The sequence below is a fragment of the Elaeis guineensis genome, chromosome 1 (assembly GCF_000442705.2).
Source record: "Elaeis guineensis isolate ETL-2024a chromosome 1, EG11, whole genome shotgun sequence".
NCBI lineage: Eukaryota > Viridiplantae > Streptophyta > Magnoliopsida > Arecales > Arecaceae > Elaeis > Elaeis guineensis.
In genome coordinates, this window is record NC_025993.2 from 144496766 (window position 1) to 144520880 (window position 24115).

The window sequence follows — 24115 nt, forward strand, 5'->3', positions numbered from 1 at the left end:
TCCTTATCTCGAAAAGACCTGATGCATCGGCCTTAAGTCACTTCAGGTTGATCAGCCTTTGTACCATCATTTATAAAGTATATGTGAGGGCCCTAGTCGGGTGTCTAAAGCTGGTTGTTCCTCACCTAATTACTCTAGACACTACAAGAATCTGGACTATTAGCGATGGCTATTTATCATTACTAATAGTTCAGCTGCTATCGCTAATAACATCGCCATCGCTAATTCCATTGTAACAGCCAATCTGAAAAAATCATATCACTAAATATCCTTATTAGCGATGAAAAATATCGCCATCACTAATATAACTATTAACATCGACGTTAGTTATGTAATAACTCTATCACTAATTATTTTTTACTTTTAAATTAAATTTTTAAAAAAAAATTAAAAAAATATTAGCGATGATATTTTTGTGGCTAATGCCTCGCTAATAATTATTAGCAACAAAAAATATCATCGCTAATGCTATCTCTAATTTTTTAAATTTTAAATTAAATAAATTTTTTTAAAAAATATTAGAGATGATGGTATCATCGCTAATGATGTCGCTAATAAGTATTAGAGATGATATTTTTTATTGGTAATACCATCGTGAATAATTAATTTTATTTTTTTCAAAAAATTAATAAAAATATTTTTTAAAATCTATTTTAATTAATCATGATGAATTATAATTTTTAATACCTGTTATAATTAAAATCCAAAGATAATATAATAATAAAAATTAAAATTTAATTATATTATATTAAAAATATAAACTATATAATTTTTTTTACAAGCACTATCAAAAAAAATATAATACATAAAAAAAAATCAGATCTGATACTCATCGTCGTCTGCCTCCTCCTCCTTCTGCTCCTCTCCAGTAGTTGGTGGATAAGAGTCGGATGTCTCAGTATCCTGTAATGAAAAAAAAAAAATAATATTAGTAAACTTTGATATGGAGGTGTATCTTTCGATACACTCCTTCGATTCTCAAATAGATTATTTTTATATATTTTATTCGATGATATGGAGCTATAGATACCTCTGACCAATCAATTGGATAGTTAGATTAAAATTTTAACTTTTAGATCCCTTTTCTAGACTCAAACCTAAATATGTGAAGCTTCTAAATATGAAAATTTAAAATAAGTAAAAGAGTTTAGTAATATAATTATCTGATGTGATGGCTGGGATGACAAGCCCAGTCGGTTACACAGCTGTGAGTCCCAGAGAAACTCCACGACCATATCATGGATGGCATCCAGGAGGCTCTAAGATCACTGGCTCAGAAGCCTCTGCACGACATCCTTCATGTGCGCATTGCTCTAGGTTTGGGACATCGAGGCTTGTGAGAATGCCAAAAGATATCGAGCCAGTGGAGGATCGAAGCTGTGGCTGAATCCTATGACCCGGCTCCTACTCACCCCCCCAATGGTGCTGAGCCATCCCTCATGGTCAAGGGGGGCTGAGAAGATGGATCATGGTCATACCTCTCAGTAACAAACTCCGCATAACGTGCCTGCACAGTTCAAAAATATATTAGTTCTAATATAAAAATTAGATCCTATAATAACTTAATTAGTAAATAAAATTTAAAATTTTTACCATAATATGTTGTGATGTAGAATCTAAATAGTCATCAGTCCTCTTAAACTGGTGTGTGGCCTCCCACAACTGCAATTGGTCTAGTAGACGACTCAGCTGCCATATCTATAATAAGTAAATATTAAAATTAAATTAATTAAAATATACATATTAGAGTTTTTATAATTTTAGTGAAGAGTTTTAGTATAGATTTCTTATTAATCTATCGGCCACAATATGTATGTCGATTGAGCTACCCGTGTGCCTAATCGGATCTTGCTGGGTGGTCCGATTCTGTTGGACCCTCTGCCGCCTATCAGAGTACTCTTTATTGCTTCACTAGTCATAAAGGGCCTGCCATATGTCCGTCCGCATCTAGTGATCTGTAAGGACCTCCAATCTGATGGTGACTTGGAATCAGTGTGCTGGATGGTGGACTGCTTGAGACTATAGAGGCCATCTTGGGACCTCCATGCGGTCACCTCTTCGAAGGTCCGACGGCCAGCCTCGTCATCTTGGAGAGTCTCGAATCGGTAGTACTTCTACAAGATAGAAACAAGCATGTATTAATATATAATTAAAATATCAACGTATCAAAAATTAAAAATTAAATTAGTTTTGACTTACCAGAAACATCTCCCAGGCTGCATCACGAGCTCTCGACGGCCAACTTGAGAACTCATTCATCGATCCTGGCATCAATCGACATATAATCCTGGTAATGATATGAGATGTAGAAGGCTTTCTGAATATGCTGTAGAATTGATTTCGAAGAATAAAAGTTTACTCTAAAATTACTAAATTCTAAATATATTAATTAAGTATGTAGTACTTACGAGTGGCTCTGGATATGGATGATCTCTCTGTCCTCCGATCGAGTCGGAGGTACCGCGAGCTGGGCAGATCTTCGACCATGGTGCTGTGTCTGAGAGTCGGTGGTGATCGCTACTGCATGCAACTGTGGGGTCACTAGTGACCCTCTATCCTCTGAACTTGAGCGCAAAATATCTAATTAAGTATTAACAAATGATAAAATAATATAAATAAAAATATATAAATTAAGTATTAGAGTTTATCATTTGGTAAGAGAGGTGCAGAATCATGCGAGTTGGCCGCATGATCGCTCTCTCCTTGATAGCTCTGTCCTCGACTGGCACAGCTCCGACCTTTGGAAGACATGAAGTATGCTTTCTGAAAATAAAAATAAATAGATTCATCAAATTAATTATACAATTATAGATGGCAATACAAGATTTAAAATGATGTAAGATAAGTAATTAAAATGATCCAAGAATTATATACTTAGCACTACTCATCGGCCTCTTCTTCCTCTTCTTCTATCTCTTCCTCTTCTTCTTCCTCTTCTTCCCCTTCTTGGGGAAGATTGTCCTTTAACATAATCTCAGTTGGATCTGCCTCCTTATGTTGGCCATTTTCATATAGGAGAATTTCTGGAGCATCCAATTCCACATCATCGAATGATTGATGAATTTCTACTGTCTCATCCTCTTGAAAGTATTCTGATAATTGAGGCTTTTCTTCTTCTTCAAGTGCATAATAAATGGCTCGAGACTTAATTTTGCATATAGTCCACTAATTTTTTTTTCTCTTTTTCGTGATGGAAAAGAAGTATAATATACTTGAGCAGCTTGTGCAGTTGGTACAAATGGCTCGTTAACATAAACTTTTGATCCATGTTTGATTTTAATAAGCATGTGTCGTGGATCAACCATCATATCATTGTCGGTATCGAACTATTGACACTTGAATAGAATGATACTATTACCTCCAATGTAGCTCAGCTTAATCACTTCTTCGAGGATTCCATAGTAGTCACTCTCTGCTTTATCTTCTCACCAACTGCCTTTTCTACATACACCACTTTACATTGTGCTTTTATAATTTCTATATTGCTGGATGTGAAATTTGAAACCATTTATGTTATAGCCATTATAACATATCACATATTTTTCAGGCCCATAATCTAATGATCTTAGCTTCGTTGGAATGGACTTGCTCCCTTGAATGACCAGTATATCATAAAAAAAATAAATTAAAAAAATTAAAATATATAAAATGACAATGGACACTTACTAATTGACGGAACCAACATGTAAAGTTCTTTGAGCGCTGTGTTGATATTTCTTCATCACTTATGCTCGAATTTTCGCTTCTCAGTATCTCATTTGGAGGAAAAGAAAACCTGTTTCTTTAGGAGAATGAGATGGATAGCCAAGGTGCATCTAAAAATTTTCTATAATAACTTAATAAAAATTAGATATTTACCTGATATGTAGTGAAATATAGATCAAATCCTAAAGATTCTAAATCCAAAACCTCGCATAGGTCTGAATTCACAAATTCTCTACTTCGTGCATACGCCAAACTTCACAAAAAAGTGGGATGAAGACTTGGATTGAAGCACTTTCACAAGGCAACAAGAGAGAGGAGAGAGCCTCTGGTGTGACGCCTTACACCAGCAAGAGGAGACGCCCAAGAGACTCCACGGTGAGGAGAAGACAGGATGCCTAAAAGGGAACATGCTAAGGGGACGCCCCACACCTCTTCATGCCTCTTCTCTCTCTGTTTCTCACCTTAGCATACAATCTAATTATTATGTTATGATAGTTAGAGATCCTCCCTATTTATAGATAATTTTTCATGATTCATAAGATTAGGATTCCTAATTCAAATAGACTTTGAATTAATCCATAACTAATTAAAGAAGAAGTCCTAAAGGAGAAAGGATTGGCACCTAACTAGGTGCCCTTATGCACCCATGCCTACATCCAAGTGTGGGGCGGCACTATGCAGCACCCCACCACCTCTTGATCACCCATGAGGAGAGAGAGTCCTAGTAAATGTGGACTCTAAGGATATAATCTAAATATGAATCAATTCAAATTCAATTTGAATTTGATTCGAACCAATTTCGAATAGACTGTAAATCCCAAACTGTTTAAGATTTAGGATCAAGTCTAACTTAGATTTATGAATCCAATTAAGTTTAATTAAATTAGATCTAATATGAAATTAATTAGCACTTAAATTCAATCTCTCATAGAGTCCTTGGATCAAAGATCAAATCTTGTTCATATCCGAAATTGAATCTGAATCTCATACTAGTGCTAGCTAGATATAATCAACTGTTTAATCCTGTATGACCTATAACTTAATTTTTAATCAAGTTAATTAATAAGTATAATAAATATCTCAATAAAAGCATCAAAATATATACTAATTGACCTTTATTTTTTAAGAATTGATGCTTTTGCTTGTGTTTTGAAGGAAAGATTATTGTCAATGCAAAAAGCCTGATTCGTAGATTTAAAGAAAAATATTAGGAGCATATCAGATTCAAAATAGATCTTGAAAGGTGATCCAAAGATAGCCTAAAATATCATCTAAAAGTCAGCCCAAATAAGCCCACAAGCTTTTGTTCTACCATGAACCAGCAAATCGATCTTTTCATGGCACAGTCCAGCGCGGCTCACAGCAAGTATCATGGCTCATGAGTGCGTGCTTGAAAATTGGCAGATGCAGTCTTTGGCGGGAGGAAAGGGCCTAGATTTAAATGAATGGGCCTTGGGCTTTGAAGAGAGTGGCGCTTCTTTATTTAAGAGCCTGGGACATGAAGCCACAGTGCAACAGGAGATGGGACTTAGCACGGTTCAAATCAAGGGCTTCAACGGTTCTCACCTGGAATTCGAAAGCATTGATGGGCGCTAGAATTCAAATAAAGGAAGCGGGCCTGGGGTGTGTTGGCGTGGCTAATGGAGAAATGGGTTCAAACAGGTGTTAGATGAGTGTCCTAGATGCCAGATTGACTGACATATTTCTGTACAAATATAAAGATAAATTTATAATTTTGACTATAAATCAATAAATGGATTATTCTTCTATCACATTGTATACATTGTGTCTATGATACATCCTTTGAGTTAGTAGGAATATCAATTCATATTTTCAAGAGTTGAAAATTTAAGGCATGAATTTACATAACTAACTCATAAACAGCTCCTGACCATAAGATCATCACGAGGATGGTGATCGATACGGAAGGTTGGTGTATGATCGCTTCCTTAGGGTAGATGTATCTTGAGTCTACAGTGTGGAGACATCGAAGCGAGAGTACAGATATTCGTTGAGAACGAGAGTACTGAGCGTGACCACCTCGAGCAGTCATAAGGAAGTCTACCTTCTCGTCGATGACTAGCTCGATGCTGCAGCTGTATGTCTAGTTCTTTGACCTGAGGTGCATCGACAGTTTACCTTGAGTGTGTTATAGTTTGACTATACCATAACTCGGTCTCCTAGCCATTTGAAATTCTGAGGTGTATGTTGGCTGTAGCATATTCATTGTAGGAACTAGGTCACACCAAGATGGGATCTGTCAACCTCGGTAGATGAGAGTAGTCCTATGATGATCGAAAGATCGAGTCCTTAAATCCATGGCCATGGCAAAGTGAAATAATGGAAAGGAGTTTTCCATTGGAGTTTCACATCGGACTCGGATCGATCGATTAATTCATATGACTGATGTTGGGTTGGACGAGTTCACCTTAACCCTAATTCAGTCGGGACTCATGATAGAGGAACTCAATCACACAGATAGCTGCACTGAGAGATTTGTCTTCAGTTCTGATGGGTTGCCATCATATATTGCTAGGTGTCACTGATGGATTTTGGGAATAATTAGAATGATCTTGATGATCGATCATTCTAATTGTATGAATCAGAAGAGTTCTGGTCCATCGAAAGGAGTTTCGATGATGTCGATGATGAGATCACGACATGTCTCATTACCATACAGAATTGAACCTAACTGGGTCACACTAACAAGGGTTAGGATCTGGATGTCATCAATTGGGCTAGCCCAATTGATTTGGATTAGATCCAATTAGGTTCAAGAAAATTGTGCTAGCACATGATTGTGCCTAACTTTCTCCTCGTGCAATTTTTTTTTATCTCGACTGAGCCAAATGTGATTTGACTCACCCAGAGAATCTTGAGAAGGTTTCTCTCAGTCTGACTAGAGCCAGTCCAGCTCAAAAAAGTCTTATCTTAATTCATGAGATGAATTTAAGACAACACCTGCCAATTCCTGTTACCTGCCATTTTCATTTTAGGACATCAGTCAAATGTTGACTTATGGATCTTAAACTGAAGGCCACTTGACAAGAGATCATTGGAGAGTTTTTGTGGAGTGTCCACCTGCTAAATTGGGCCTCAAAGTGGGCGTCATATTCAGATTGGGCATGTGCCCCAAGTGGATAAGGATAGAGTCCCATGAGATGAGGACTCTGATCCCTTGATCAACTTGGACTTGGGGTGCCAATCTCACTGTGCTTATTCAGTGTTGGCGCCAACAGTAGGAGGGATTGTGGGGATTCTTATCTAATATAATCAGATGACATCACTCCACCAATCAAAAATTTTTTAGAATTAATTAAAATTTTTTGATTGGTCGAATGATGTGGCACTGCATGGCGCAGCAAGGTCTATTTAAACCCTGTCCGCACCTAGGTTTAGAGATTCTTCTCCCTACCCAGCAAAAGCCAGCTACCCCTCCTCTTCTCCACATCCTCCCTGGTGCTCTCTCTCCCCTCTTCACGCCCAAAAGGTTGGGCGTCCATCTGGTGAAGGATCAAGGCGTGGTGACGCCTTAAACAGGAAGGCTGCAGGACTTCTTCGACAGGCTGCTGCTCCAACTTCAAGAAGACTTTTGAAGATCTTCTTAATCAGATTTAGTTTTGATTTTTGGAGCAGAGATTCGCAAGGAGAAGACATCCAGATCCTATCCGAGTGGATACTGGTAGAGGCCAGGCGATTGCGTGGCTAAATCAGAACCTTAGGCTTGCTGCGATCATCTACAGGATAATTAGATTACCCTTGAGGTATTTCATATTTTCTCATATTTTTAGATTTATTTTAGAATTAATATCAGATAATAAAATTAGATCTAGAGATTTAGATCTGAAATAAATATAGGATAAAATTTTTAAAAATTATTCCGTCCCAGATTTGATGAAATATGGAAGATCCTACAAGAAAAAAGATGATTTTTCCTTCAACAAGAGCCTAAGAAAAAAAGAGTTCACAAGCATCAAATAGGATTTGGCGCGTGAATGGTCCATAGCTTATAACAGTGGCTGAGTTGGTTTAAATGAGACTAGATATTCACCCGTGCTTAGCACGGGTGAAATTTTGTTTTACTTTAGATGTTATATGAATTTAATAATTTAATAATTATTTATATATAATTTATTATTTTTTTAATAAATTTTATTTATATATATTAAATTTAAAATATAAAAATAAAAAATAATAGGTAGATATATATAGAATAAAAAATACACATAGATTTTAAAAGAATATGAATTAGCTTTGAATAGATGGTATTTATTAGAATAAAATAAACAGTTTAACTTTTGTTGATATTGAATATCTTTTTTGTCAATATCATACAAAAATTTTTTTGAAAATAATTTTTTTATGACATATCCTTGCAAATATTATCAAAGACATCACCTATATCTTTTAATCTTAAAGGCTTAATGACAAATAAAGGAAAGAAATTGAGATAGGTACCAAATCAATTTATCTGGTAAAAGAATACATAGCATGTAAGTATGTTAGGCAAAGAAATGCTATTGGATTTTGGTATTTTATATGTTATCTATTTTCTAACCAATAATGCATGAAAGAAATTTCAGTTTATAGCAAAAGACTCTAGGAACAACCTATGAATGGAATTTCTTAACTCTAATGCATGCCGTACATGACTGAATTTATGATCTGCATTCTATTCTAGTGGCCGCCACCACTAAGTTGAGTGAGAATTGCTAAAAATTTTAGAGAAAAAATCAAGATTAGAGACTTGAAAAATCATATTTTCTCTCCTATTTTTATAGATAAGGCTATAACAGGGCATTGCTCAAGAAGGCCATTACCAGTTAATGGACTGCCAAAATAGATCTTTGGAAAGAAGGTCCATATGTAGCTTTATGCTTCACAGTACAAACGTACACAAAAAATAGATAAGAAAAAATTTTTGTTCATGCTAATCAGAAAAAAAAAAGCTGAGCGATTTGAATACATTGTACTATTTTTACAGTGCACTACATTCAATTTCTACTTCTTTTCTCATATTTAGGTAGTTCAATGAGAAACTGGACCCATTATCTTTGAATTATTTTGCACAAAGATATTATTGGAAAAGCAATTACAGTCATTTAGAAAGCCATTATAGTGAAAACTATAAAGCCGTTTAATTTTCCAACTTGATAATAACTAACTCCTGGTCATCATCCTGTGTGGTTGTTAGCATACACGCATTAGAAAAATCAAAAAATTTCTCTTTCTAAAGTTATATAAAAACAATAATAAAGTTTCAACATACTCTTTCATGCTACATTACAGGGTTGTCAACGGTAAACAATAAGTCCATAGTTACCTTATTGAAAGCAGCTAAACTTTCGATTGGAAGATACTACATGAAATAATAAAATAGCAGACTAAGTTAAATCAAGCAAGATGGTATGAATTTAGCTTTAAGAATTCGAAACAAAAAAAATTGAGCTGAAGCATAAAGATTTTTTTACTATGATGATGAATATTTTCATCATATGCCTGTATTTATAAACATTAGAAGAACGCACCTACAAATAAATAATAAAGAAAGTATTTATTAGAAATTATTACATACTTAACTAAGTACTGAAAACATATTAGTAGAGATGTTAGAAAATACTTACCTATCTCAAATTTTGGAAGACTTTTTTATACACTACATTAGTTGAATTACATGAAATCTTCCTTTTATTGTCACAGATTAATATTTTCAAACCATTTCGACTTCTAACTCGAAAAATTGCAACATAAAGCTGACCATGGCTAAAGACAGGTCTTATAAAAATATAATCCAACATGAGAAAGAGATTGACCTTGATTTTTATTGATGGTCATAGCAAACGAAACTGTCAAAGAATATTGTCTACGTTGAAATTTAAAAGGTAATCTTGAGTCTGATGGAGTTAAAGTCATGCAAGCAATGAAGACCTTTTGTCCTATGTTACTGTCTAAAATAACTTTGGCCTCAACTACATGAGTGCCTAATTAAGTGATCATCAATTTGGTGCCATTACACAATCCAGAAAATTGATATATATTTCTTAACAACATTACAGGAACCCATATTTGAGCTTTAAACAATGAGTTGGAAGACCGGAACATTTAATACTATTCAAGAATTCAAGTGTGTGAATATCATCAGGGGTATTATGATTTTCATCTATTTTGCAAATGGTGTCAGAACTTAAATATGTTCTTTTCTCACCAGGAACCAATGTAAGCATAAATTCATTGACCAAGTCCCCAATATCATGATTGGGAGCAAGTATTGCTCTTTCTTGCAAATAGTTTGGATCCTTCGTCTTCTCCAAAAAAGATGCATATGTGCTTTCTACAATGGCTACAAGTGGATTATTTGACTCTTTTATCAAAAGATCATCCGAAATTTCAATGACTGCTTCACCATCATTAGGCCCACCAACTAACCATCTCCAATACTCAGTATCCAGTCTAAAAATTCTTTTATTTCATTTGAATCAGAATTAAAACCATCTGTTTGGAGCCTCATATTTTTAGTTAAAGTTAGCACCTTACAAAAAGACCAAAGATACGATGAGTTGATGGTGGCGAGTACAATATCCTGTCTGCTACCTTTAGGAATGATAGGGAGAATTTGTCTGAAGTCACCTCCAAGCACAATAATTTTACCCCCAAAAAGCTGTTCCAAACTATTTGGATTAGTGAATCTGAGAATATCTCTTAAAGTTCTGTCTAAAGCTTCAAAACAATATTTGTGAATCATAGGAGCTTCATCCTAGATAATAAGCTTAGTCTTAGCTATCAATTCGGCCAATGGACTTTCTTGTCTAATATTGCAAGTTGAGTCTTCATTTACATTCAAAGGGATCCCAAATCTGGAGTGTGCCATTCTCCCTCCAGGAAGAAGTAGAGATGCTATTCCACTTGATGCTACTATGAGCACGATCTCACCTTTTGACCGTAAAGCAACAGATAGAGTTTTTCAAATAAATATTTTTTCAGTGGCACCATAACCATAAATAAAGAAAATCCCACATTCATTTCTAGCAACAGCATTCATAATCGTGTCATAAATTTCTTTTTGTTCAGTTGTAAGACTGGAAATAAGCTTTTTGTGCTCTCCAACCAAAGATAGTTTATCATAACGAAGCTCATCATGAATAAGCCAATTCTGAGCAACTGAAAAGATCATCTCATCTGGAAAAGGCATTGGAGGATAATCACGAAGACTTTTACCACTACTTTAAAGAAAGTTTTCAATATCCGCAAGTGCATAATTTTTTAATTCATCATCACTTAAATACAAACCTGAAATAGTAAAAGAACATATTTTCTTTTAGATAATATGGCAACAGCATTAAGTTTTTTTTTCCCTATAACCATATAATCACAGCAATAAAAATACAAAGTAAATTTTTTAAGTAATCAAAATGATAAACAAAAAAAATAGATAATGCCATACTGTCATGATGTAGAAGAGTCCTTTGCCTCTGAAGGATGTCTTCCATTAAGTATTGCCAACTATTTTCCCAAATGAATTCAGGTCTTGATAGAGAGTTTGACAATAATAACATTGTAAAGAGTCTTCTCAAGTAATTTGCAGTATCCCAAAAACTTGCCTCGGCTATGCCATCAATATATTCTTTGTCATCATCAAGCAAGCCTAATACATAGCAAGCCTCTTTAAATGAAAGATATCTAACACCATTGATAGTCCTTATATCTTCAAAACACGTGGCACCTCTTACTATATTAAGTAAGATTCTCTCCTAGTACATATCTCTACTTCCAGGAGGGACATAAAATACTCTACCAATAGAGAACCCACATTTTTTTGGAGTCCATTGAAGCTCAGATTGTTTTCATACAAATTTAGTAGGAAATTCTGCATAAGTCAAATCTCTTGCTTCCGAATACTTTTTATTGGTCTCCATCCATGCCAAAAATATTGACTGATTGATTCCAGATTTGTTTAGAATAGAATCAATTGGATCCTTATCACCAAATACAACCATTTGCTCATCTGGTAGATGAAAGGATAGCCGTTCAACAGGAGGATCTCTATAATTGATATCAAAGCCAAAAATCCTCCAAGCAGCTTCACATGGAGATATGTACCTACAATCATAGTACATACTTATTTCATCTGCTTCTTTTTGATTTTCAGGACTTCGATAAAAAGCTACAGTAACACGATCATGGCCTTTGTTAATATATTTGAAAAGATATTTTATTGATCTTGACTGATTGCACCATTCCACATTGATATGTGCATGATACTTCAGGAGAAGATATGGATTATATAGAACGACATATCTATTGTCAAAAATAACACCATTCTTTTCCATAGTTCTACCATTATCCCTTCTTCTGTAAAAAGGATATCCTTCTTCATCAATAGATGTGTAGCCTTTGAACTATTTAGGAAAATGTTTCGAACATCTTTCATCCTTCATACATGGGAAACGTGGATTGGAAGCACCATAAGGACCATAGATCATAAAATTATTCACAAGTTCATATAGCTTTGGATAAAACTCTTGGTCAGGTATCTCAGCTAATATGATTTTATTGATATTTTCACCAGTAGGATATTTGTCCTCAGCATGCAGAAAAACTAAAATATGAGCATGTGGCAAACCATGCTTTTGAAACTCAATGGTGTATATCACTTCAAATTAACAAAAAGTACCTTCATCAAATATAATGATATATATGTGCATCTTAATGAATTTATCTAAGTTGGATTATGTATTATACAATATGCATGAATGTTAGACTAATGAAGATTTAAATGTATATGATCTATAAGTTACAACTAATCAATAATTAAAAAAAAAATTAGAGAATACAACATGAATGCATATTTACAATTCAAAGACTTTTGAAAAAATTCATAAATTTGTCTAATAAACTGGATGTTGGAAAAAATACATGTAAATATAATAAATACATTAGGGTAGCCAACTCACTGATTCTGACCTTTTGGTGGATGAAATAGTTTCTGAACAACTCATCAACTACAGATCAAAGTATTAGATATTGCAGAGCAGGCATAAAAATTATTCTATTGCTTCTTTAGATTCATAGTAATCAAATTAGTAAGAATGGAATTCCATTTCTGTTGCATTATATGTGAATCAAACTTGTACTTTGGTCATATTTTTATTTTTTAGTTTTTATCTGATTTTATACTTTATTCTTTGTTGTTGTTAGTAATTAGATTTGGTGCAATGTCTAGTGAGTTTTCTGTTGTTCTAATTGTTTAAATGAAATATGGTTGGTCTTTGGATGGTTATACATGATAGTTTAATTAAACACTTAAAACTTATGGTGAGTTCAATGTGTTAATCAAATTTGTTTATATCATATTGGGAAGGCAATAAAATCTAAGAGTTTAAAATTATTAGTATATATAGTATAATGGCTGAGTAATGGTACTAACCTTACCAGAGCTTTAGATATCATGGGAAGGCAGAATAGTTATTTTTCTGTATTACTTTGGTCTTTTAGTTTTAGCTTTTATTGTTTCATCAAACTTATTATTGGTGAATTTAACTATATCAGACAACTTGGTGTTTTAAATATATCTTCTATCTGATCCTGGTTGAATATTATTTACAAACTGAAAGATACACAGATGATTTATTTTAGAATTTTCCCTTTTCATCAGTAATCCCAAACCATTGCTCTTTTTTCTCAATCCAGAAAATGATTTTATAGAGAGAAGAGAATGTCAAAGAAGAATAAGGGGTTGTTTAGAAAATAATTACTTTGGGTTTTAGTCTTTTTCTATATTTAGGCAAGCGTAAGTTGTTTGTATGTGGGGCTTGGAATGGAGAAATTTTATGTGTCCATTTTCTCTACTCATTCACTACTCATGAGTTAGTAGCTCATCAATTTCTTTTTTTTTTAAAAAGAAATAAAAGTAGATAGAGAGAAGATAATATTTTCTTCTTTACGCAGTAGGTATTTTTTTTGTTAAATTTCAAACATTATGATCAAACCTTACCCTTGCCGCTCAAGAATGAACCAAAAAAAAAATATTATTGTTCACAGATTTACTTTCCACCTTTTCAACCAAGTGTTTACTTATTTAAATTTTTGAAATCTATTTTTATAAAATACTAACTAATAAACAACTACAAAAGTTGTAGAAATGCAATAAAAACTTACAGTTGCCATAGCTTTACAGTTCAAAAAATACATGAAAAAAAAAAAAGAACGGTAAACAAAAATATTGGTCCCATTGAGGTTCTGAGAACGGGATACTTAGTCCCATTGATTTGGAGACGTTGGGTTGGGGGCACAAAACACACAAATACTTCACAGAAGAATATGATCTCTATCATGTAAATAAGGTTTATTCATTATATTTCTTTCATTTTGGAAATAGAAAGCATTCAGATTTTATTTTACTTTTGGATTAATCTAATCATGAATGTATATAAAGAATTCAAATACTTCAGAAAAAATATGTAAATAGTAGTATAAAGTGGATGTTGGAGAAAACATGTATAAAGAAGTTAGATGTACCAGCTTTAGCTCTTTCGAAAATATTTTTTTGCTTCAAATCTTTGATGAACTGATCAAGTTTAATCTTGAAGACCCTACAAAGAATGTCTGGACGATTAGTAGGTTTAAGGCCTTTATGCTGAACAAATCTGAGAACCTCTAACCAGTTTGGATTACATGTAAATATAATAAATAGATCTGGATAGCCAGCCCACTTGCATATAGCCATGGCATCTTGATAGTTTTGGATCATGTATCGAGCACCACCAGTAAATGATGAAGAAAGTATTACATGTTTACCTCTTGAAGAAGGATTTGTTTCTCCTCTCAAAACAACTTCTGTAAGTCCTTTGTACATATCTGCTCTCAAATTATTTTGATGAGACCGAATGTATTTCAACCTCGATGATTTAATCATTGTATAGGCATCAACCAAAAACTGATGAAATAACCTCCTAGAATACAATATAGTAGGAGCTTCATTCTTCCTATCCTGAATTATGTAGGCAAAAAACTCTCTCATAGATAATTTTATCCTCTTTCTGGAAGAACCACAATCTGAATCTCGAAATTGGATATTCTCATTATAACCATCCTCCCCATAAGGGAATAGCAAGGGGTATTGTAAGCCAAGATAAGCAAGATTCAATTCAGTGATTCGCTTCAATAATCCAGATTGTGTCTCAACTATAATGTCTCTATCACCAGCTGATCTTTCAAAATCTCCAACAATTAGTGCAGCTACTTCAGATATAGTGAGAATATTATATCTCCTTCCATCACGGCCCCTTTTTCCGATGAGCCATAGTTTAACATTGGACTCGTCTTTCTCTTGATACCTATCTCTAACCATCCTGAATGATTTGGCCAGTACATTGTACTCATTAAGCATATCTTTCAAATCAGTAACAATTTCAGCATGCAATGAATTTGAATCACCATCCGAACTACTTCATACAAAAAATAGAATATATTATTAGGTTCAAATACATAATTATGATAAAAAGAGTATCAAATCCTATATTCTTAAAAAGGTACATACCTCATAGTCTTCATTTTATTTTTGACACCTCATTTTCAGTATCATATATGTATAGTTGAGCAAATTTAGGAGATGATCCTGGAGTAGGCAGTAAACTTCCAATCATATGGTAATTTTGGCCACTTAGTTTAAAGACAGGGGGACCATTTCCATCATTCATACTTTTATCAATTTTTCCCCCCATTGATGTGAAAGAGAACACCATATTGTATGATCGAATATTCTTCATAAAATGGTTGCTCTTATCATCTTGATTTTGCATAAGAGCCCTCAAAGTTTCAGGTGGATCTCGTAACAAAGGAAGCTGAACTTGTCCTTGCATACAGCATAGTGAAAACTTTGGTTTTTTTGCATTATAATGCTTCATTATTCTTTCTTCATACCACATCAATGCACCACAAAATTCACATTCCCATTCCGGATCTCCAATGTCCCAATATTCTGTTTGTTTATTAAATGAATAATTTTAATCTCAGATGATATATCATGATTTATTTGTAAATAAAGTCAGTTAATGTGACAACAATGACATACCTTCATTTTGAATAGCAATATAGTCGATTTCACCACTGACTGATTCTTCAAATTGTTTATTATCATTATGTCCTATATTGTCACCAGTATGATTACTTCCTATATATTAAAACAATGATGAATTTATTATGGAAAGTGATGAACTATGACTAAAGAAGTAAAAGAAATTATTAAAGAAATGATTGGTCAATGGTGAATAAAGTTATAAATAAATAAGCAAGGGTGTTAAAGTTATTACCCACTGCATCTTGTACTACACCATTGGTGTTATTCCTATCTTCAATATTATTACTTTCACCTACACACAGAAAAATTATCACATTAACCTTCGACTAATGAGAAGACAATGTTATTCAAAGTGATTGATAAACTTGTGATAATGAGCCACTTGGGCATAGCTTACGTATGGAATATCACTCAATCAAAGAATAATCTCATAAGAAACTTACAGATTTAACTGACGTTAACAATAATGTTATTGAGAAATACTCAAATAAGAAAGTTTTTGTGTTTACCATTTGAAACATCGCTCAAAGGAGTCCTCCATCTTTTCACTGATGTCAGTTTTGGATTGCAATTGTAAATAGACAAATTTTCTGTTCCTTGACTTGTATAGTTTCCATTCTCTAATCACATATAGAATTATATTTATGTAAATTTTCAGATGCTTTATTGTCATAAAGCATGAACATATAGAAACATGTTTACCTTGAAATGTAGATGTTGTTCGCATACATTTCTCACTCCTGATCATTGTCCTCACTATATGGAATATAATGTATTAATTATTAGGCTATCCCAAAAATAATGATAACAATAAAAAAACATGAAGGTATACATTCAATTTGCAAGGCTCATTCCCCTAACGAACCCATTTTATTCATCTATCAAGATAAATAGTTTTTAATACATGAAAGAAAAGGATTATGGCAAACACTGAAAACAAAAGTAAAAGAAGTGATGAAAATCAGTTATGAAATATAGATTGGCAGATTTGAGATACAATAAGATACATCAACCCATGAATAAAAGACAAATTTTGATTATTTTATTAGCCATGCATTTTGTAAGAAAAATTTTTTTATTTTTCTACCATTTCTCCACCACCCTAAAAATATTCCTCTGTAAAGTCTTGCATAAGCAATCAATATCGAGTGAGTATAGAGAAGTTAGAGAAATTGAAGCACAAAAAATCCATTGGTGATGATGTAGTTGAAAAGTGTTCTTGCACTTGCTTTGCTCATGTTGTTGGTGCTACAGCTTTCAACAATAAAGAGTTAAACCTATTGTGAAGTTAAGTGTTCTCAAGACTATCTGAACTGCTCAAATTATTGGGTTGGATGTGAGACTAATATGGAGTGCTACACCATATGTATTAAAAATTATAATTCCCACCAGCTTTTTCTGATAGCCATTCAGTACTGCAAACTGGGTTGCTCCATTCATCTTTGTAAGGAATTTCGCAACGGTAACCCTATTTTCCAATCATATTTTTGTTTATTTTTTCTTTATAAGTTAATTTGAAGTATTTCTTACATATTTTTAACTTTCAAATAAGGTAGATAAAGAGAATGAAAAAATGTGTAATAGAAGAATACTTAAACAAATACTGCAATGCTCAAAATAGCTTTAACATGGTTGGCAATCCTAATGTTGCAGTTTCCTAAGGCTAGTTATTTTTTTTTTCCATCTTCAATCTATGTTTCTGGTATTTCTAAATAAATCTTCCATGGATTTGTCCATTTTCATGGCAAATTTGGTTGATCCTTCAAATCTATCCTCGCTGGGCTAGTGTGTGTATGTGTGTGTGTGTTTTTTTTTTTTTAACTCTCCTTTTGTGTGATGTTTATAAATAAATCTTCTCTTAATCTGTCCACTGCGGTGGCAACTATTTTGTTATTATATCTCAAATCTGCCAATCTATATACCATAAATCTGGCCAGATCTTATAGTATGTATCTTTCTTCTATAGTATGTATCTAAATAAATCTCCTCTTATCATTGTTTGACATTCAAAACAATAGTCATGAAATAATCTTTTACCTTGAGTAATGCTAACTGTGTTAATGCTATTGATTCTATATGTAACGTGAGTCCCTACACAGCAATGCAACCAAAAAGATATAATTAAAGTAATATGCTAAATTTAAATTTTGTACTTTATAACTGTAAAATAAGAATGATAAAAAAAGATTTAGATAATAGATTCTTAATACCAGGTAAAGATAAATCAATATCATTGATATCCAGATTTAGATTATGAACATTATTATTTTTTTCTCATTTCAAAAATATCTCTTAAATTATCCCCATTAGATTTGATAGTATGTATCATCCTTCTTTTTTTAATAATGTTCTTTCCAGAATTCATTGGAGGACTACTTTGTTTGAATAAATTATCTTTTGAGGAAAGTAGAGTTCCAAAAACTTGCTGACCATTCATTTGATTTGAATTCTGAACATTGGCATCCATCAATGATTGAGAAGACAATGTTGAAGCAGCCATCCTGTTCAAAACCGCACTTGATGCACATGTTGTAGATGGTGGTTATGTATTTTTACGATTGCATTCTCTAAAGATTTATTTTCGACTCTTTTGGATTTAATGGTACAATTGACTTCATTTGTGAAAGAAGAATGAACTGCATGCGTTAAAATATTCACAGATGTTAATAAGATTAACAATAATATTTTTGAAGAATAATAACATGAGAAAGTTTTTTATGTTTTCCATTTATAACATCATTCAAAAGAATCCTTGATCTAATAACTGATGTCAGACCTGGACTGCAATTCAAAATAGATAAATTTTCTATTCCTGGACTTGAAGGATTTCCAATATTGAATACGTATAGAATTACATTTCAGTAGATATTCAGATACTTTATTGTCATAAAGCATGAAAATATAAAATGTGACTACCATGAAACCCTGATGCTGCTCGCATACGTTTCTCGCTCCTAATCATTGCCCTCCTCAACCTTCTTTCTTTTGGACTAATATGCTCCATTAATGGATTTTCTATGATATCTGCTAGACTCATAAAGTTTTCATTTATTAATACAATCAGACAAATGAAGTCTCAGATTCTCAAGGATCTCATCCAGCAGAAAATATTTGTGATAAAAAATATGAAATCAATTAAACTATTTTATAAAAGCCTATACATGAAGGTGTGGGGTGATTGGTTTTTAGGTCATGCATCTACAATTAAGTTTTATATCTGAAAATGACCGAATTTGAACATAGATCTGAATTTCTGTTGGAGTTATTCACTCTATATTGGAACACTTTGACCATAGATAAGAATTTTTCATACATTTGTTTGTAACATAGATATTCTTTTCTTATTAGAAAAATACAAAAGAATAGAGAAAAAAAGGAGAATGTACACATACAACAAAAGAAACAAACTTACTTGAAGAGTTTTATGAAGGTACTCTGTCATAAGCATGAGCAATAGAAATGAAGCATCAGAGAAGAAAAGACATAATACGTTGAGTGTTATGTTTTAAATGTTAACTAATTGCTAAAGGTGAAGGTGAAGGTGAAGGTGAAGAGTCTTACTTTTAATGTTTATAAACATGATAGTTATTAGGCTGCTAAAATAGAAACAATAGAAGCATATTAACGTGTGACCTTATGACCATCTCATTGGAATCTTAAAGCTGTCCATTTAATATCACAATAGTTTCTGACATTGAAATTATATTGTACCATTAATTCAATTAAAATAAGTAGCTGATGGTTAGTATTAACCAAAAAAAGTTATAATTCCAAAAATAGTGAACATTAAATTTTGTGATAATAAATGGACAGGAGAGATATAGATGAGCATATATTATGACAATTAAGAGTATGGTTACATATCAATGGAGGAGTCTGAATTGATGTGAAGGAGATGAAGAGTTGCATGGGTTGGTGTGCACAAAGAAGCTTATTCTTGCATGAAAACCAAGTGCTGCTATTATTAGTTGCATGGGTTGGTGTGCTTTCACAATGGAGTTCCAAGTAGAGGGAGATCACATAAGAGCAAAAGGAAAGGCCATAGCTTCCCAAGGAATGACTTCCAATTACTTTCAGTAATTACTATGAGAAGTGTTTAAAACAGCCTAGAAAAATACAAAAAATAGAGAAAGAAGGGAACGTATACATGCAACAAAAGAAATAAACTTACCTGAAGAGTTCTATAAAGGTACTCTATCATATGGATGAGTAATAGAAATGAAGCATCAGAGAAGAAAAGACACAATACATTTAGTGTTATGTTTTAAATGTTAACCAATTGCTAAAGGTGAAGGTGAATAGTCTTGTTTTTAATGTTTATAAAAATGATAGTTATTAGACTGCTAAAATAGAAACAATAGAAGCAGATTAATGTGTGACCTTGTGACCATCTCATTGGAATCTTAATTCATTTACTTTCACAATAGTTTCTGGCATTAGAATTATATTATACCATTAATTCAATTAAATAAGGTAGAGACAATCAATGTTGATTAGGGTTAGCATACATTAGAATTTTAGCTCCAATGTATGTTTTAGCTTTCCCTTACCTTATTCTATCTAGTTTTGGGATGTTGGTTGGTATTGCTGAAAGGAATTTCCAATTTAGTAAATGATGGTGTCTAGAAGGAATCATTATCAATTCCTACTTTTGCAAGAGAAAAATTAGAAATCTTTACAGACCCTACTTGGATTTTAAACACTTTATTAAATCTATATGGCAAAGATGGTTGTATCATTGTACGAAGATTATAAGCACCTTATTAAATCCATTGGAAATCTTTACGGACCCTGTTTGGATTTTACACACTTTATTAAATCTATGTGGCAAAGATGGTTGTATCATTGTATAAAGATTATAAGCACCTAATTAAATCCATTGTATGAAGATTATAAGCACCTTATTAAATCCATTGTTGTTCACCTAGCAAAAAAAAATCCCCAAAAAAAAAAAGAGTTTAGCAAACAAATGACAGGAACATGAGTGGCAGTTGGATAGATTCTTTTCTCACTCATAGGTTTTTTGCTCTCCTAATTTGTATTGGTCTCTTGGCCATGGAACTAAGGATGGTCCCTGGCCTTGGAAGAACAGACATCGTCCACAGGCTGAGTCCAGAGCATGAGCTGGTAGTAAAGGAGCCACACATCCTAAGAACATTGGTGTTGCGAACTTGATTAGTTCAGCATATGTTAGAAGTTTTTTTTAAGAATAGCAAACATGGTCTAAAGCTATTAACTTGACCAAATAATAAATGTCATTATCTATGTTGCCAACTGTCAATGCTAGTGGGCTTAACCAAGACTGTAGCAAACCACTGGGCTTCTTGCCTTGTCAAATTGAGGATGAAGGTAGTTGTCAAGGTTTTATATGTTTAACACTTGTGTTAGTTATCAATGGAGTGTGAAGTAAATGAATTAAGATTAAATAAAATAAATAGTATAAAAAAAAACTCTAACCATTCTTTGAGCTTTATCTTTTTTCCTGATGATGTTTGAAGTCCTCGCATGACTGCCAGATGAATCAGCATATAGTCATTCAAATTTTGAATCAGGAGAACATTATTCTCTTTTTCTGCTTTCTGTTTAATATACTTTATGGTACCATTAATTTGCTTTTGGAGATAATTGAAACTTACTACTATTACTGTTAATGTGCCTGATAGCAAGTGCATAATTCAGTTGATCACAACAATTAGAGCTTTTGAACTTGTGTCCTGTATCAATTATTTGATAATATGAAGCATACACAAATACACAATAGATGCTCATATGAGCTTACTCAGAATAAAATACCATTCTTTTAACCATAAACATGCTTAATAATCATTAGTTTGTCTTAAAATATTCAAAAACATCAAATATCAAGAAAATCCCAACAGAAACACCTATGATTCTACATATTTTTTGATAATAGAGCTAGACAAAAAAAATATTTCCAGCATTATTCCTTCTCTTGCTTGATTTTTTTATTTTTTTTGTTACTTGAGAGTTGTGCAGATAGATCTTCATCATCGATGCTTTCATTTACTCTTTCAGTAAACAGATGCTTCATGATATTATTTGGAGATGTCACTTCTGTTTCGGATGAAACCGACTCCTGCTTTTAATGATGATAGGATTCACTTCACTCGTTGATTAATAAAAATAATTAAATTAAAAAAAAAAGATAAAGCAAGTTTTATGACAATAAACTATAAGGTTAAAGGATTCATCACCTTCAGATTATCAGCAACTTTGTTAGATGTAACATCTAAGTTTTCTATCAGTTGTTCACCATAGTCCTACAATTCTTATGTTAATTAGTGAAATTTATGGGTCTAATCCATATTAGGAGAACTAATTTATGATGTGTCAAAGATAAAACCTGTTCAGACGGAGAAGTTGCAATGAATTGTCAATCAATTCCAGATTATCTATTATCTTGACAACTAGATAAATTTACCAACGACCCTTCATCTCAATGTTAGATTGCTTAATCTAAATCTTAAACAATAATTTCTTTTCCAGCATTTCATTTAGCTTTGAAGGATAAGTGTCATCAAGTCCATCCTAATAGCATGTAGGTAAGAAAAATCATTACAAATTTATGGCAATTTCAAGATTCATTGAATAGATGTATATAGCTGGTGCAAAAATAGATAGTAATATTACCTCTACTATCCTATCTAATTTCAGAAGCAGTCTTTCCTAGAAATTGCACAGCTTATGATCAAATATTAGAAATGAAGTGGTGCCAGTCTCATCACCCACTTTCACTTGAACCTTGAACCTACAGCATAAGATTTTACATAAAACATAAATATGAATAAAAGTTATATATGTATAATAGATTAACACATGAAGAAGCATCTTACTTTGCGACATCAGAGGGATAAAACTTATCACACTTCTCGCAAAAAAACCTTCCACCAGCTTGTTCCAATTTTTGGGGGCATCTTCTACAGAAATTGTAATACAGCCAAACTTTGTACCTATTGCCATTATCGTTGCCAAGGTGACACATGTGCAAGGCTGTAGAAGAAAAAAACTTCCAAATCATATTTATTTGTTGTTAAGTATGCAAAAAAGAAAAATTGACAGCAACAGTTATCCATTACATGAAAATAAAGAGTTATTAAAACAGTATCTCAGTCTATGATTAGATGTTTTTTTCTTCATCAGTATATTTCTTTAAAGCATAGTTTTTCCAACATATATAGAGGAAGCATCCTTGGAGGGCTAATTAGTGCGGGACTGAGACAATTTTTGGAGTTACAAAGGATAGTCTGGACAATTTAGCCTCTTTGATTATTTTAAGCACTTTTAGCTCATTATTTTCTTTGCCACTTTAGGCCTCTTCTAGAGGATGCATTTGATGCGATTTCGAAAGAGAGTGAAGATATTGAGATAAAGTACAATTGAATTTAAATGTTTGCTTTCTTGTCATTCAACATGCATTAAAAGAATTTGAGTCAAAGATGCTGACTCTAACTTGTAAACTTTTTGTTCGATTGTAACTTCTTGATATATATCGCACATGTAATACACAAATGGAGAAGGAGAGATTTTAGATATCATAATTCCTATTAATAATTTGAGTTGCTGTTTTTGTTTCATATAATAGGCTCACCTCTCAATGAATATGATATGACATGATTCTAAGCTACCCAGTTAGCATGATTGTGGCAAAAGTGATCTGACTAGCATAATTAATTTAAAGTTGGTAGCTTAGGTGGAAGATGGTTAGATTAATTATGGAAAAAAATGAATCGAAGAAATGATTTTTAGTGTAGATTTTTTATAAATTCTTGATATGCAGATTTTTTGAAATTCAAAAAACGAAGATGGTTGTAGCAAATTCAAAAGATGAAGATGGTTGTAGTCATCTAGCTCAAAAATTATAGAATTTGAGTATCTCTCTCCTATACAATAAATGTCATAATACCATAACTTGATTGCCTCAATAATTTATCAGTAAAAACATACCTCAACAGACTTAATAATTTCATCGATGGTCTTCCTTTCAGTCTGATATAGAAAATCATCCATGATTGAATAAGTTGATTGTCTCGATATTTGGCTAATCCTCTGAGAATAAGACTCTTCTCCATTGAAAAGTCTACATGTGAAAAAATATAATGCATATCTTAACATGTTTCTAAACTCATATTTTTTCCTTGATGTAATTATTTGAAAATAAGATGCAGTAATTACTTGTTTCTAAATCAATAGCAACCGCAACATCTGGATTGATCATCAATTTTGTCCCAAAATAAGCATTCGATATCTTAACCTCATCTGCAATTAACAAACCATAATTAAGAAAAAAAATTATGTTTTGAGTCAAGAAACATT

The 24115-nt window shown here is 32.7% G+C and overlaps 1 pseudogene; it reads right to left on the reverse strand.

Moving 5' to 3' along the window:
- Positions 1-9329: 9329 nt before the first annotated feature.
- LOC140856612 (uncharacterized) lies at positions 9330-22762 on the reverse strand (annotated as a pseudogene).
- Between the last annotated feature and the right edge of the window lie 1353 nt (positions 22763-24115).